Source organism: Muscardinus avellanarius (assembly GCF_963383645.1).
Source record: "Muscardinus avellanarius genome assembly, chromosome: X".
In the NCBI taxonomy this organism is placed as follows: Eukaryota; Metazoa; Chordata; class Mammalia; order Rodentia; family Gliridae; genus Muscardinus; species Muscardinus avellanarius.
The window spans coordinates 12,493,453-12,508,131 of NC_137792.1; positions in this window are offsets into that span (position 1 = coordinate 12,493,453).

Below are 14,679 nucleotides of genomic sequence, written 5' to 3' on the forward strand. Positions count from 1 at the left end.
ACAGCTGTTACGTAGTGGAACTAATACCTGGACCCAACCCAGCCAATTCTAGGGCTGAATTCTATTATGCTCCTAGACACACCCTGCCCCACAGGCCAGGCCACATTTCTTCTTTAGGATGTGTATCCACTTGGGAAATGCAGGCCTCTCTTAAAAGTGGTAACTAATGTTTATACAGAACTTACATAGTTTATGTAGTAATTTCCACTTAAATTGATGCACTTAAGTATTATCCCTTTTTTTCTGGGCGTGGTGGCACACACCTTATAATCCCCAGTACTTGGGAGAATGAGACAGAAGGATCCTGGGTTTAAGGCCAGTGCTAAGTAACTTAGTGAGAACCTGTTCCAAAATAAGAAAGAAAATAGGTCTGTAGGTGTAGCTCGGAGGTAGAACACTCCTGGGTTCAATCCCAAGTACTATAAAACATATTATGCCCATTTTAAAATAAGGAAATTGAGGCTCAGAAGGGTTATTTAAATTGCTGAAGGGCCCCAGTGTGCTGGTATTGGAAAATTGCTCTGGTATTAATTTCCAAAATGTAAAAAGCTGCCAGAGCCATGGCTGTTACACTGCAGAGTCAGCTCCCTCTCTCTCTCTCTCTCTCTCTCTCTCTCTCTCTCCCCTCCCCCTCTCCCCCTCTCCCCCTTTCCTTTTCCCTTTCCCTCGCCTCCCTCCCTCCCCTTTCTCTCCCTCTCCCTCTGTCTCCCTCTCCCTCTCCCCTTTGTTCTAATGATTAACCTATAATAAGACTGTAAAGGAAATTAAGGCCTTTAGACTTAAAAGCCCTAGAGACCATTGAAGCCTTCAACCCTGGAAATACGGAAAGTCAATCAGTGCCTCTGTTTACCTCCTCTATTTTGTGAACTGGCCTGGGTATAGGAAAGGCAAGCTCTGTGCTGCTTCAAAGTACCCAGATATGATGAGCAACCAATACTGCCTAATACAATAGAGGCAGAAGCCAGGTAGATTATTACCTCTGCACTTAGTAATTGTACTATCTGGAGGCAAAAGGGTACCACCTGGCTAAGAAGTAAGTTACTAGCCCATTACCTTGGTGACGCTGATAAGAATGTACCAATACAAAACCTATTTAGAGGCCAGGGATAAAGAAGGAGGCAGAATTCCACTTTTGGGCTCTCCAGTGTGCCCCAAGACATGCTGCTTTTTCTTCTATTTCTGTTTCCTACTAGTTTTGTAATAAATGACCTCTTTGGCACTTTGGAGTCTGGCATATTTCTGTGGATCACCTCACAACAGCAGGTTGTAAGTGCAAAGCTGATGTTTTCTTGAAATTATAAGAATTGACTCCTGCTTCCCTTCCTTGGTCTTCCTATGCTTCCAAGAGTGGAGCACTTCATTTTTAATTTTTTAAAATGATAATACTTTGCTCTAGGTTCTGTGTTAATTTTATGACCTTCTCAGGAAAAACAATCCAGAGAAGTCTTGGATCTCTCACCAACTTGTTTGCATAATGTTTCAAGTAGCCACATCAGCAGGAACATGGCATATCAGCAGGAGCTTGGTTCAGTAGTAACAAGACTTTAAGAGTGTGTGTGTGTGTGTGTGTGTGTGTGTGTGTGTGTGTGTGTGTTACTGGAGATTGAGCCCCAGGGCATTCTACCTCCTAGCTCTACCGCAGCCCTATTTTTATTCTTTATTTATTTATATTTATATTTTGCAATAGTGGGAATTGAACCCAGAGACATTCTACCTCTGGAGGGTCTAAGTAAGTAGTTGCGGCTGGCCTCAAACCTGTGATCCTCATCTCAACCTCCCAAGTACTAAGATTACAGGCATACACCACTACGCCTGGCTTTATTATTATTTTTTGGTGGTACTGGGGTTCCTGGAAGCCCTTCTACCTCTGGACTACATTCCCAGACTTATTTTATACTTTTTAAATTTGGAAACAGGCTTCGAACCTGCGTGATCCTCCTGTCTCAGCCTCCCAAGCGCAGGAATTACAAGCATGCGCCACCATGCCCAGCTAGTGAGGCTTTTTTTCAAAATAATAAATAAAGCCAGGCATGGTGGTGCATGCTTGTAATCCCTGCGCTTGGGAGGCGGAGACAGGAGGATCGCGCAGGTTCAAAGCCAGCCTCCGCTGGTGTAAGAGACCCTGTTTCCAAATAAAAAATATAAAATAGGTCTGGGAGTGTATCCCGGAAATAGAAGGTCCCTGGGTTCCATCTCCAGTACCACCATAAACAAAAAAGAGTCTCACTAAATTGCCAAGGGCCTAAGTTGCTGAGGGCCTCACTAAATTGCTGAAGATAGCTTTGAACCTGTGATCCTCCTGTTGCAGCCTCCCAAGTACTGAAATTACAAGTGTGTGCTACCATGCCCAGCTGAAGGAAGGGATTTTTATCTCCCATAACATAAAATCCAGAGCTTCATCCAGAAAATGAAAGTGTTAGTTTACAAATAGTTCTTATTGACTTGTTAGAGAAAAAGAACCAATAAAGCATACAGAAATTTCTTAATTTCTTGTCCTTATTTACATCAAGTTAATTTAAGACTTTTTTTGTGGTACTGGGGGTGGAACCCAGGGGCTTTTCTACCTCAGGGCTATATTCCTAGACCTATTTTACACTTTATTTTGGAAACAGGGCCTCACTAAGTTGCTGAGAGCCTCACTAAGTAGCTGAGGCTGGCTTTGAACCTGTGTGATCCTCCTGTCTCAGCCTCCCAAATGCTGGGATTACAAGCCTGTGCCATCATGCCTGGCTTAATTTAGACATTTTGCTGAGTAAGAATGACAGTCCACCTCAATAGGGGTAAATTTGTGAAGTTTCCTGTAATTACTAATGCTTCAGTTTGCTTATAATTATTCTCTCTCATTCTTTCCAAATATTTGAAATGCTTAGTTTATGGCCTTGCTTTATTTATATATCATGGCAGCATTTTGTTTTGGCAGCACTACCAAGTGTACATGATAAAAATCATAAGAACATTGTAGAATATAGTTTGTTTTTCAAAATCGTGAAATAACTGGGCGCAGTGGTACACACCTGTAATCACAGTGCTTGGGAGGCTGAGATATGGGATCATAGGTTTGAAGACAGCCTGGCAACTTAATGAGCCCCTGTTTCAAAATAAAATGGGTGGGGGTGGTAGCTCATGTGTAGAGCGCTCCTGGGATTATTCTCTGACATTATAAAGATAAAAAGTCACAAAAGAATGAATTAAACAAGAAATAGTGATTAAGCAAAGTAAAAACTTGTACTGTGTTGTAGAGGAGTGCCTCTCAAAGTACATTTCGCCATCACTTTGGAGCTTACCAGACCTCAGACCTACTGACTCATAATCTTTAGCAACTGGGCCCAGGATTCTGTGATTTGTCAGTTCAGCAAAGTGTAAGTAGCATTTTTTAAAAGAATGTTCCATATTATGAGTTATAAAGACTCACAGATAGTGTACTTTCGACATAATGGTGAAAATAAGAACGTCACCTTTAGTAAACTAAGACCTTATTAAACCTACATCCGACTTTTCTTGGTCCTGGGGACTGAACCTAGGGGTGCTCTATTACTGAGCTTAATCCCAACCCTTTTTATTGATTTTGAAACAGTATCTCACTAAGTTGCCGAGGTTGACTTCAAACTTGCCATCCTCCTCCCCTAGCTTCCTAACTGGCTGGGATTACAGGCCTGTGCCATCTCACTTGGCCAAGACTTTTCTTTAAAAGACTTTTCTTTGAAAGACCTGAATATTAAATTAGAGTTAGTTACCTAAGACCAGGAGTTTTAGCTCAAGTATTTATGTGATTCTCTTCATCAATACCTTCACTGAATTAATCCCCATTCATCCTGCACGTGTCAGTTCAAAGATGACTTCCTCAGAGAAGCGTTTGTTTCATTTTCTGACTACTTTTACAATAGAACTGATAGATTAATTGTACTTTGAATTCCATAATTATTTTTATGATTATTTAGTATATACTTTCCCCAGCAGGCTATAAACTTCAAGATGGGATTGTGTCAGTTTCATTGTTATATCCCTAGGGTTTAATTTTTTAATTTTTTAATTTAATTTAATTTTTTATTTTGGTGGTACTGGGGTTTCTGGAAACCCTTCTACCCCCGGGCTACACTCCCAGACCTATTTTTATACTCTTCTATTTGGAAACAGGGTTTCTTAAGCCAGCATGGCTGGCTTCAAACCTGTATGATTCTCCTGTCTCTGCCTCCCAAGTGTGGGGATTACAAGCATGTGCCACCATGCCCGGGTATCCCTAGGGTTTAAAACAGTACCAATATGACAACTGCAGCGCTGTGGCAGAGGCCAGTATTTGGGAGAGACAGAGATATGATCCAGTCCACCTTGATCTTTTCAAGAAACCTCCCCAAAGGTAGAATCCTACTGCCGCGCATGCTCAGGAATTCTGGACAACATGTTGTGTGGGAAAAGTGTTTGGAAGAGAACTAAGATGGTGGTGGCAGCAGCGGTGGCAGCAGCCATTATTTGGGAGAGGCAGAGAACTGATCCAATCCACCTAAATCTTCTGAAGAAATCTCCCCAAAGGTAGAATGCTACCGCCGCACAAGCTTGGGAATTTGGAAAAACATACTGTGAAAAAGGTGCTCAGAAGAGAACCGAGATGGCAGGGGCAGCAATAGTGGTGGCCAGTATTTGGGAGAGGCAGAGATCCAATCCAATCCACCTTAAAATTTTAAAGAAATCTCCCCAAAGGTAGACTGCTACTGCCGCACATGCTCGGGAATTCTGGAAAACATGCTGTGTGGGAAGGTGTTCAGGAGAGAACCAAGATGGCAGTGGTGGTAGGGGCAGCAGTGGTGACTAGTATTTGGAAGGGCAGACAGATCCAGTCAAATCTACCTTGAACTTTTGAGGAAATCTCCCCCAAAGTGGTCTGCTCCTGCCACACATGCCCGGGAATTCTGGACAACATGCTAAGTGGTAAAAGGGGTTGGAGTATATCAGAGGGAGCCCGACGTAGCTGGGTTGGGCCGCCACGCTGCGTGTTCTGAGAGACTTCAGCCCTCATGGCCACCATGCTCCTCTGTGCAGCGCTGGAGGCCAGTGTGCACGTGGAGCAGCAGAGCCTGTTCTCTGAAGTGAAGCTATGGACCTCTGCCTTTGGAGGGGAGACAAAATTCATTGCCACTAGGTATTTGGGGTCCCAGCTTTTGCAAAAGACATGTACTCATTTCTCATATTAAAAAAAAAAATGGAAGAATGCCAGGCATGGTGGCGCACACTTGTAATCCCCATGCTTGGGAGGCGGAGACAGGAGGATCATGCAGGTTTGAAGCCAGCCTCACTGGCTTAAGAGACCCTGTTTCCAAATAAAAATATAAAAAATAGGCCTCTGTGAGTGTAGCCCAGAGGTAGAAGGATTTCCAGGAACCCCAGTACTACCAAAAAAAATAAAAAGGAAGAATAAAGGGAACATCTGTAGACGACCTGCTCACAGTGACAGAGACTAGAGCCCGCTGTGCAGCAAGGGTGATTCTGGGGCCTCTGAGGCCAAAATAGGAGTCTGCCGGGTGGTGAGGCCGTTGTTGGGGCCAGTGAGGCCAGGATAGGAGCCTACCTTAAGGCTGATGGCAGGTCCAGCGAGGCCAGGATCGAAGCCTGCTGAGGGGTGAGCCTGGTGCCAGGGCCAGCGAGGTTGGGATCGGAGCCTGCTGTGAGGCAAGGCCGGTGTTGGGGATTTTGAGGCCGGGATCTGTTTCTGCCATGAGGCAAGGCCGGTGCTGGGGCCTCCGAGGCTGGGATCAGAGCCTGCCACGAGGTGAAGCCGGGGCCAGCGAGGCCAGGATCAGAGCTTGCTGTGAAGCAAGGCTGGTGCTGGGATAAGCAAGGCCTGGATTGGTGCCTGCCTTAAGGCAAGGCCAGTGCTGGGACCTCCAAGGCCGGGGTTGGAGCCTGCCAAGGGGTGAGGCCAGTGCCGGGGCCAGCGAGGCTGGGATCGGAGCCTGCTTTGAGGCAAGGCCAGGTCTGGGGCCTCTGAGGCCGGAATCAGAGCCTGCTGAGAGGTGAGGCTGGTGACAGGGCCAGCGAGGCCAGGATTGAAGCCTGCCATGAGGCAAGGCCGGTGCTGGGGCCTCCAAGCCCGGGATCAGAGCTTGCCATGAGGAAAGGCCGGTGCTGGGGCCTCTGAGGATCGGTTCGAAGCCTGCCTAGGGGTGAGGCCGGTGGCGGGGCCAGCGAGGCCTGGATCGGAGCCTGCTGTGAGGCAAGGCCAGTTCTAGGGCCTCCAAGGCTGGGATCAAAGCCTGCTGAGAGGTGAGGCTAGTAACGGGGCCAGTGAGGCTGGGATTGAAGCCTGCCATGAGGCAAGGCCGGTGCTGGGGCCTCTGAGGCTGGGATTGGAACCTGCCGAGGGGTGAGGCCAGTGCCAGGGCCAGCGAGGTGGGGATCGGAGCCTGCTGTGAGGCAAGGCCAGTGCTGGGGCCTCTGAGACTGGGATCAGAGCCTGCCATGAGGCAAGGCCAGTGCTGGGGCCACTGAGGCTCGGATCAGAGACTGCCAAGGGGTGAGGCTGGTGCCGGGGCCTTCGAGAGTGGGATTGGAGCCTGCAGTGTGGCATCCACAGAGAAATATCACAGAAAATAAAAAATCAGATGCTTTCCCTAATATGCAAAAACTAGGAAGAAATGGGTAATAGGAGGAAATCTAGTTGAAGAAAGGGCCCTATGGAGGAGCAATTAAGGTGACCTATCAGAGGGGATGGGATGGGGGAAGATGGAATCTCTTTAAAACACATGATGTACTAAAACAAATATATCAAAGTCAATCACTAAATCAAGCATGGGATTGAGGGAGAGGAAGGGAAGGGGATGGAGACTTGATAAAGGTTAATTGGATGATGTGCCTTGTATATCCTCAGAAGTCTTGTATCCCATTGAGATGTTTGACTACAATGCACCAATAAAAATATATTAAAAAACAGTACCAATCATCCAGTTGATACTAAACAAATATTTGTTGAATGACTATATGAATGAAACTAAGATGAGAATGAGTGTTCTAAAAGAAAATGTTCTAAAACTTTCCCAAAGCCTTCACCATAAGCTTTGAGTCATGAGAGAGTAGTAGAAAGGGATTTGAAAAGAAACCATGGATCATTCCCAGCCCTTGTTTTAGCTTAATAGTTTTGACATTCTTCTTAGAAACAAATTGTTCTTTATTTTCCATGTTCATGAAAATGGTTGAGAGGGAGGAAGTGGTGGCCAAAAGAAAACTCAAAAAACCTGGAATCTGCCTTTCAACAAGCAGTAAGTGGTTCATCTGGGCTGTGCTGCCCACATATCATTGGCTGATGGGAGCCTATATGCTCACATTGTGAGCTGTTGAGCCTGTTTGCATTGTGGTTACCAAGGCAACCTACTGGAGGAGCATTATTTAATGCCTCCCGCAGGTGGAGGCTGAAGAAACCATTTTAAGACCTCTAGGTATGAGGATGGACAGTGTCCTGGGCCTGCAAGTCAGGCTGATATATTAAGAAAACAACAAAATGACGATCTAGGAGTCCTTTGTGGAGCCTGATAAAGCCTAGAGGGAAGGGTAAGAGCACTTAGTAGACCAGACACAGTGAGTAAACTCTAGGTGGACATGAGACTATGTGGTTGAGGGTTAACCTCTGGTTGGTTTGTTGTTTAGCCCAACTCTTGGTGACTTTCTTTACAGGATAGAATTGGGTTACCGGGATATAATGTAAGTAGTACTGGCCACTGAGTCACAGGATTATGATTTGGGGAAGGCCACATAATTTCTCTAGGCCTAGATTTTTTTTATTCTTTTTTGTGTTTTTGTACTGGGAATTGGACTCAGGAATATTCTACCTCTGAGCTATACTTGGCCCTTTTATTTTTGTCAATTTTTATTTATTTATTTATTATTTTTTTGGTATAGAGCTTTGAGCCCAGGGGCATTTTACCTCTGAGCTACATCCCCCAGCTCTTGAGTGTGTGTGTGTGTGTGTGTGTGTGTGTGTGTGTGTGTGTGTTGTGTATGTTTTTTTGTGTGTGTGGTACTAGGGATGGAACCCTTTTACCTCCAGGCTACACTCCCAGACCTATTTTATATTTTTATTTGGAAACAGGGTCTCTTAAGCCAGTAATGCTGGCTTCAAACCTGCGTGATCCTCCTGTCTCCGCCTCCCAAGCATGGGGATTACAAGCGTGTGCCACCATGCCTGTGTGTGTGTGTGTGTGTGTGTGTGTGTGTGTGTGTGTGTGTTTGGTATTAGGGATTGAATGCAGGGGTGTTCTACCTCTGAACTTTACCCTCAGCCTTATTTATTTTTTATTTTGAAACAGGTTCTCACTAAGTTGTGGAGGCTGATCTCAAATCTACAGTCCTGCTGTCCCAGCCTCTCAAGTCCTGGGACTACAGATGTGTGCCACCGTGCCCAGCTTTCTAGGTCTGTTTTCCTCTCCTATGAACTGGAGATCTCTTCAATTACTGCACCAGAAAAAACATCAGAGATCTCCAAGGGCCTTTCTGAATAAATCTAAAGGACCAGAGTAAATTAGTACATTACAGGCTCAGTTACAGTGCTAGGGGCTAAGCATCTCATTATGACCTCACAATGCAGTTTCATCATCTGTGCCCAGGTCAGTTTTGCCCAATGCCCAGTGCTTTGACACGACAGGGACTTGTATCAGCATATAATTTTTGTTTTACTGTTGTCTTGAAATGGCAGACTATAGTTCCTACAGAAGGAAAATAGGAAGAAGTAAGGAATTACCATGGTTCTGCCATTGAGTCATATGCTAGATGTCAAACTGAGATACAAGTAAAACGCAACAGCTTACAAGATAAAGGAACAGATTGTGGCGATACTTAAAAATACCACAGCTCTCTAAATAGGGAGCAGTTATGATAAGCCTATTTAGAGTTTATGTAAAACACCAATAGACTCTGAAAATCTGAAGTGTACATTGCCAAAGTAAATTACTTCTGCAGATATAGGTAGAGGTAGATGCAGATTACATGGTAATATGGTTTATAGATATCTCCTGTCCTCAACCTCTTTCCAGATCGCCCCTTGGTTAGCCTTGTTTGTGCCTTCCTCTCCTCATTCATTCTCCCTCTCCTCTCCTCTCCTCTCCTCTCCTCTCCTCTCCTCTCCTCTCCTCTCCTCTCCTCTCCTCTCCTCTCCTCTCCTCTCCTCTCCTCTCCTCTCCTCTCCTCTTCTCTTCTCTCTCTCTCTCTCTCTCTCTCTCTCTCTCTCTCTCTCTCTCTCTGCCCGGATTGAAACCAGGACCTAGTGCATGCTAGACAAGCGCTTTACCAGCGAGCTACATCCTCAGCCCTCATTCTCTTTAGTATCTTTGTTTCTCTGTGTTCTGCTTTTGACCCTATAGCCTTCTTATCCTACACACTCTCCCTGGCTATTTTATCTTCTCTAATCACTTTAGCTCTTATTGCTAAACTGATGACCTTCTTAATCTGACTCTCCAGACCTGATTTATTTCCTGGGCTCTAAACCCAGGCTTCTAAAGTCTGTGAGACATTCTAATAAAGAGGTCTTACAGGAACTCAAATTTAGCATACCCCTAACTGAACATTTTAAACTGCCATAAACATGAATCTTCACCTTTTTGTGTGACTCTTGTAGCTATTAACATCCTACTTCAATTAATGGTATCATCTCTTAGACTGTAAATTACAAGAAGGCAGGAGCCATGTCTGTCCCTTCCACCACTGTACCCCCAGCACCTAGCATAGTGGCTGGCACAAGGTAGATACCCAGTAAATATTGTTGAATATACAATGAATCCATCTATTCTTTTAAAGGAGAAACCTTAGAATCTTCCTTGATGCCTCTGCCCCTGATTTGCTACATAAAACTCTTTTACATTTGGCCCCTCCCTCCTCTCCATCCCCACTCACTGCTGTGTCTTTAATTCAGCCCTTACCATCTATCCCCTGGATTATTGCAAGAGCCTCTTCTTTGGTCTTCCTATTGCCGACTTTCTCAATTCATCGCCAGCTGACCCCCAAAGCGATCTTCCTACAGCTTGAATTTAATCAGATTACCCTCAGGCTCCCTTTGACTTAGAGTTTGCAATCTGGCAGGCTTAAACCAAATTCATGCAGCGTTTGGTGGAAATGAGAATTAGTGTATTTCATTGATTCTAAGATGCACTTTTTCACATTTGAGCATCTATGATTGGGAGATGTGTCTTAAAATTGACAGAGTGTCACACTTTGATTGGTGACAGTTTTCTTTCTTTCTGGTACATGAAATGGTAATGTACTCTGTAATCAATGGCATCTTAAATTTTCTGAAATACACTTGTGTGAACATTTAAAAATAGAAAGATCATACATAAAAGTATGTTAAGCTTCTCTTGAAAGATTTTATCAGGCAACACTGGGCCAGGATCTGCGGATGGCAGCCTGAGACAGAGCTACCAGTGAGTAGCAGCTGCCTCATTTACACAAAAACTCTGCACATTCCCATAGCTTCTGCCCAGGCTACTTTATTCATTCCTATTATCTTCCCCAACCCATTAAGCACTTGAAATTACCTTATATGATGGATAGGTAAAAGTCCAAATTCTTTGTTGTGATTTATAAGAATACTCATAGTTGGCACTAACCTCCCTCTCCAAGTTTAATGTCTGTAGCCTCTGCTCTATACACCCTCTATCCCCTAATTTCAGGAATTAGTACTCAAGTATGAAATTCTCCCATGTTCCCTGGAATGTCTTTCCTCTCCTTTTATGCTCCTTGAAATATTTCTATTTCCTGGCTTTCCCAGGCAGAGCTCATTTCTTTTTTGGGGCTGTAGTAGTATGTGGGCATATCTCTGTGCCTACACCTCCTGTCCTGAAGTTATTTGTGTGCATGCCTGTGTCCTTCATCACACTGGGAACCTGGTAGGGAAATGCATCATAACTATTCATCATTGTCTCCCTGCTTCATAGCTGGAACATAATCAGCAAATACCTTTTGGGTAAAGGATGTATGGGCTGCACCTTCTGACTGTGCTCTCTGTCTGTGTTTTTGAGTTCTGTCCATGCATAGAAAACTAAAACAGAAGTCAGAGGGAAGGGCGAGTGTTTTCCTTAGTGCTCTGAGTTTACATCAGAAGACACTGCTTCTGGTTGTGATTTAGGAAGGCTGTTGGTAGTCAAGGTCATCCTTTAGGGACTCTAATATCTACAGACCAAAGACACTAAGCCAGAACCAGATCTTTGAAGTTCTTTTTAAACATATTTTTAAATTAGCATACAATACAATAACTTCTTGTTGTAGTACATTTCTTTTTGCAGTACTAAGTATTGAACCCAAGGTTTCACTCATACTAGGCAAGCACTCTACCACTCAGCTCTGCTCCCAGCCCTAGTTCTGTGAACTTTAACAGGTTAATGTAGCTGTCACCATGATCAGATATAGAGCATCACCTTCCTGCTACTCATTTGTAGTCACTTCCTCTCCCCCATCCACAAATCCCTGACATCCATCAACTGGTTCTCTATTCATTATAGTTTTTGCCTTTCTGAGAATGTCATATCAATGCCTGACCTTTTAAACATGGTTTTTTGCTTGACATAATATTTTTGAGCATTATGAACATTATCTACTTTGTGTGTATCAACAGTTCATTTTTTTGATTGATAAGCAATATTTCATACAATGGATGCCCCACAGTTTATGTATCCACATACCCATTGAAGTATATTTGGGCTTTTCTCCATGTTTACCACATGAACCTGTATACAGTCTTTTGTGTAAACATAGAATTTCATTTCTTTAGAGTAATTACCCAGGAATGGAATCACTGGTGAATATATGTTCAACATATCAGCCGGGTTTGGGGGCACATACTTGTAATCCCAGTACTTGGGAGGCTGAGACAGGAGAATTGCAGATTTGTGGTCAGCCTCAGCTACTTAGTGAGGCCTTTGCAACTTAGTGAGATACAGTTTCAAAATAAAGAACAAAAAATAGGGCTGGTGGTGTAACTCGGAGGTAGAATGCCCCTGGCTTCAATCCCCAGTACTGCAAACAAAACAAAACAAAACTTATCAAGTTCTTTTTCAGAGGGCTGTGCCATTTTACATTCCTACTAGCAAGTATTAGAGTTATAGTTGCTTCTCATTTTAGCTGCCACTGTGTATTAATAGTTTTAAAAAATTTTTAACCATACTAATGGGTTAAAATGAGATGGGTTAGAAATATCTCATTGTGCTTCTAATTTTGAATTTCTGCTTTCTTGAAACTGTCTTACATAAACTCCACTCACAAACTAAGACACACATTTTTTGTTTCTTTTTACTTTTTATTTATTTATTTTGGGTATTAGGGATTGAAACCAAGGGTGTTCCACTTCTGGGGTCAATTTTAAGCCCTTTTTATTTTTAATGTTGAAACAGGGTCTCACACATTTATGATCTTATGGTTTTTGTGGGGCAAGAACTTGGGCATAGCTTAAGTGGGCACTCTTCTCTAGGATAGCTCATAAACTGCTGCAGGTAAGGAGTGAGCTGGGCTTCAGTTATCTGAAGGCTTGGCAGGGGTGAAGTCTACTTCTAAGCTCATGTGGTTGTTGGCAAAATTCAGTCCCTCACAGTCTATTTGACTTTGTTGGCTTTTGAGAGACTTCCCCCAGTCCTTTGCTTTGTCGGCTCTTCCAATATGGCCGCTTACCTCATCAAAAGCATGCAGCTGTGAAGGCACCAGGAGTCTACTAACAAGGTGGAAAGTCACACTCCTTTATTATCTAGTTGCAGAAATGACATTCCAACACCATTGCCACATTCTATTGATTAGAAGCAAGTCACCAGAACCAGCCCACCCTCAAAGGAAGAGGAATTGCACTAGGCTGAGTTGACCAGAATGTAGGGATCATTGGGAGAAATGTACAGTCTGCCTGCTATAGTCCTCAAAAGCTGCTCTGCTAATTCTGTTAAGGCACATAGACTCATCCCATGGGAGAGATAGGATTGAGTGGTAGACTGTCCTTATTCCTTCCATCTTACCTAAATTGAAACCCTATGTTGAGTATAGAACCCAGGGCCTTGCACATGCTTGGCAAGTGATCTAGCCCTGAATTAAACATTTAGTTCACTGGGAAGCTTTTTGATATAACCAATGAACATCCAAGGTTAATTCAAAGTGAAATTATTTTTAAAACACAGCCATTTAAAACCAAGCTAGGCTTAAATTAAGCGGTGATCAAAATAAAAACTTTGATGTCTATTAATATGTTATTAAATCACAACCAAGGAAAGTTAAACTTTCGTATTTAAGATGGAGCCTTTTGGAGACTGACCTTCCACACCTCAAATCATGATTTGTTTTTTGTTTCATCCTGTCATTGTAACTGTTGACCAGGTAACTTCAACACTTCTGGTCAGCACTGACCTTTATGAATTTCTTCCATCTGATAGTGGATCATAACCTACCTTTGATTTATTTTGATGACTTCCTATGACTTGCAAATTCAGCTACTCTTTTCTCTTACTGAATATGATCTTTCCATACTCATACCTTATTCTTAGAGATATGCTTGATCCTTTCTCTTTGTTTAAATGTAAAATTACCTGGTAATCCTTTCTTCTCTTCCAAAGGGAGTGATCCACAGCCTCAGCTACTTAGGCCCTTTGCAACTCAGAACCTGTTTTAAAATAAAGAATAAAAATGGGGCTATAGGTGTAGCTCTGAGGTAGAATGCCCCTGGGTTCAAACCCCAGTACTGCAAAAAAGAAAAAAAAAGGAGTGATCCTTTAAATCAGGGCTCTTTGACCCAGTGGTGGTGCAAAACTTGAAAGCTGAGACAGTAGGTTCACAGATTCAAGGCCAGCCTCAGCAACTTCACGACAACCTCCCCAACTTAGTGAGATCCTGTTTCAAAAAATAAGGGTTGAGGGTGTAGCTCAGAGGTAGAACGTTCCTGGGCCCAATTCCTAGTACAAAACAACAACCATAATAAAATAAACAAACAAACAAACAAATAAATAAATAAGCAAAGGTTCTTTGAAATCTTTGGATTATAAACCTTTTGCAGTAAAAATAATTGAAAACAGATCCTTGATACAAACATATTCATTTATTGCTACCACTAACACTGAATTCATACAGTGTGTTTATAACCAAATATACATGGAAATACAAAAGTTAATAAAGTGATAAAAACTTAAAAGTTAATAAGAAAGTGGATAAAATTTAAGTTCTAATGTTTCGTTCTCTTACAGGTCTCTGTACATCTTCTTGGGGCAGGTACCTCAATTTTGGCGACTACCAGGAATTAGTAAGTGCAAGTTGGGTGAAGCCAATTGCTTAGCATTGGCCTCAGCACCAGAAGGCAAGCTGAGAGTTGCTGTAGGTGGGAGACCAATCCTGTCTGAGCTCCCACTTTGATACTATCAGGAATTGGGCTATCAGGGGCCACTCATGGACATATCCTCTAAGTATCCACACCAAGCCAATCTGTGTACATCACTGTGTTCTCAGTCTACTTCCTGATCAATCTACTGTGCCTAGATTCAAGCATACTCTTCAGGGTGTGTCATGATCAATAATAGTAACTGCCCATTAGAAGTACTTTGCCTTGGCAAATATTGGAACTGTAGCCAATTCCAGGAAGCTTGTGAAATAGGAGAGCTTTGCCTGCAATGCCATCTCTTCCCCTAGTGAGGTAGCCAGCCTTCTTCCATCCCCTCTCTCTTTCCACAGTTTGCTACTGCCCCA